Here is a 2,563-nt window from a genome sequence, read left to right as displayed (position 1 = left end):
CCATGACTTAGCACAAAGGGGAGTTGGTCGGAGTGACTGGGAGAGTGTCATGGCAGTAGGATGGTTTTGTCGGAACGTCGTTGGTCCACCCGAATGGGAGTGCGAGGCCATGGGTTCCGTAGTGTGGGTACAATGTACTAACCTCTGCAGAGTGTGTATTAAATCTATCGATAGCCGTGCCCGTGGATAAGGGCGCGGTTCGAAAGTAGGTCACACCGTGAGTCAACATTAATAAGAATAACTGGATTAATGATAACCCGTGGTTGTGATCGCCGTAAGGATCATGGGCCAAGTATTGGTCGTGGTTGTGATTGCCGTAAGGATTACTCGCCAAGTATTGGTCGTGGTTGTGATCGCCGTAAGGATCACGGGCCATGTGTTGGTCGTGGTTGTGATCGCCGTAAGGATCACAGTTTGAGGCCAAGTGTTGGTCGAGGTTGTGATCGCCGGAAAAATCACCGTGGTATCGAGGATACCAAGTTGTGTATATTAGTGATGTTGTGCGAGAGTCGAGGGTAAAGATCAAGCTCCTTGTGGTCATTTAATGATCGCTACGGTATTGTTTATACCAAGCTTGATTTGATCCTGAGATGATCGTGTGATGTATGAGGTTGGTAAGTGATGCATGTGTTGGTAAGAGGTAACCCGAGCGGAATAAGTGGTCCATGTAGTGTCGTCATGTTGCATGCTAGTATCGTCAGATTCATATGTTCATGCCATGCTCATATTGTTCTAGTTGTATCATGTTTATGTTGGTCATGCCATGTTGTTCTGATGAACTCATGATAATTCCTGTTTAACCTGTAATTGCAATGTTGTTGTCTATCTTGAATGCTTCTGGTTATTGTGAGCTTGCAAGTACATTCAATGTACTGACTTGGCGTGTCATGCCATTTTGCAGGTCATGCTGGATTTGATTGCTTGCTTGTCGTGGTTTCCGTTTGTGCGAGCTAGGATAAACGTTCGAGCCAGAGTGCCTACGGAGTGGAGTTCACCATCGCCATCGTTGTTCTGCTGCTAGAGTTATTCCGCTGCTTCAGTTGTTCTGCTGCTTGCATAGAGCAAATGAGGATGGGGTAGTATCGCCGTACCGATGTTATTCATTGTAATATCGGAGACCTTGTAATCATATCCGTGTAATAATAGAAAGCTGGTTTGTTCTATGCTAAGCTATTCCGTATTCCAGAAGACTTCTCCTCGATCTCTTGGCTGGAATACGGGGCCTTCCGATTTCTCTGAGCCGGGGTGCCACAGGCTTGGTATCAGAGCAGGTCTGGCTGTAGGATGCCCTAGTCAGCGTGAGCGGTAGAAACCGGTAGAAATCGGTAGTATAGAGTCTGGCTTGTTTGTTGCATTTGGTTGCTGCATTTGTTTGTTGCATAGCATGCATATAGCCTTAGTATTTGTACTAACGGTTTATCTGGTGAGTGTAGCTGGCATCGGTTCGGATCCTTCACAACTCAGCCTTTGCATTTCTCCAGCCCCTTTTTCTTTCGGTGTTTGGTGTCAATTCTGTCCCAGCAGAGTGATGCCAAGTGATCCTGACACCATTTTCAAAAATGGTGCTCAGGTATCGCGCCGATGTCTTTCCTTCAGTCCCGTCTATTGTTTCGGTGATGGACATGCTTCTATCCCAGGTCGTCTTTTATTTTGTTGTGTTGGCAACCCTTAATGATCTTAGTAATCAAGGAAGGGCAATGTCAGCAGCCTCAGTTTTTCCCTGCAACCCTATTTCTTGGACGAGTATGGATCTTTTTCCGTCCGCTTGATAATGATGTGGTTGCGACCTTCGTGTCCTACTGCATGATTACCGAGTACGTCCTCACCTCCGAGCTAGTTTAGGTTGCCACCTGGCTAAGCTAGCACTTGGTGTAGCGCTATTTACACCAACTCTTCCACACATTTATTCGTCCTTGTGCACATCATCAGAGCATGTTAGATCGTAGTACCAGAGATTCCGTGAAATTTGTGTGCTTAAGTAGGCATGCATATTGTGTAACTAGAAGCAATATGTGGCATTGATTGTGTGTGAATTGATTGTTGTTGTGTGTTTTTGTTTAGTTCAGTTTTCTTTTGCTTCTTTCTTTTTGGGCCCCGGTGTTACACTATTTTTCCCTATAAAGAATTGCTCATCCACCGACACCGTCTCAAAGAAGGAATAAGGATTTGAAATATTTGAAAGAAGCTTAGCTAGACATTATTGGCTACCCAGTCAACTGCATTATGGTATTAAAATCTGCTCAGAATACCAATGGTGTATTAAATTGATTATCAGCATCGAGTCTACCTCAGTGCAAAATCCTCATAGTAGTTATGATCCAGCCAGCGGAAAGACAAGTCAGGTACAAGATCAACGGTATATCTTCAGACAGAGGTATGGATCATACACAAAAAATTTGGCTTTGCAATGCATGATGCTTGAAATATGTTATCATCCAAAATAAATTTAGAATGTGGTATGCTTAAGAAAGACAGTCAAACAATTTTTCTTATGCAACTAATCAACCTCAGAATATTATGGGCGTGCGTATGGATTTCAGTCTGCATATCAGTATGAAGTTTT

The sequence above is a fragment of the Triticum aestivum genome, chromosome 6B (genome assembly GCF_018294505.1).
Source record: "Triticum aestivum cultivar Chinese Spring chromosome 6B, IWGSC CS RefSeq v2.1, whole genome shotgun sequence".
Lineage (NCBI taxonomy): Eukaryota > Viridiplantae > Streptophyta > Magnoliopsida > Poales > Poaceae > Triticum > Triticum aestivum.
The sequence above is the reverse complement of the archived record's forward strand: the minus strand, read 5'-3'. Positions refer to the sequence as shown.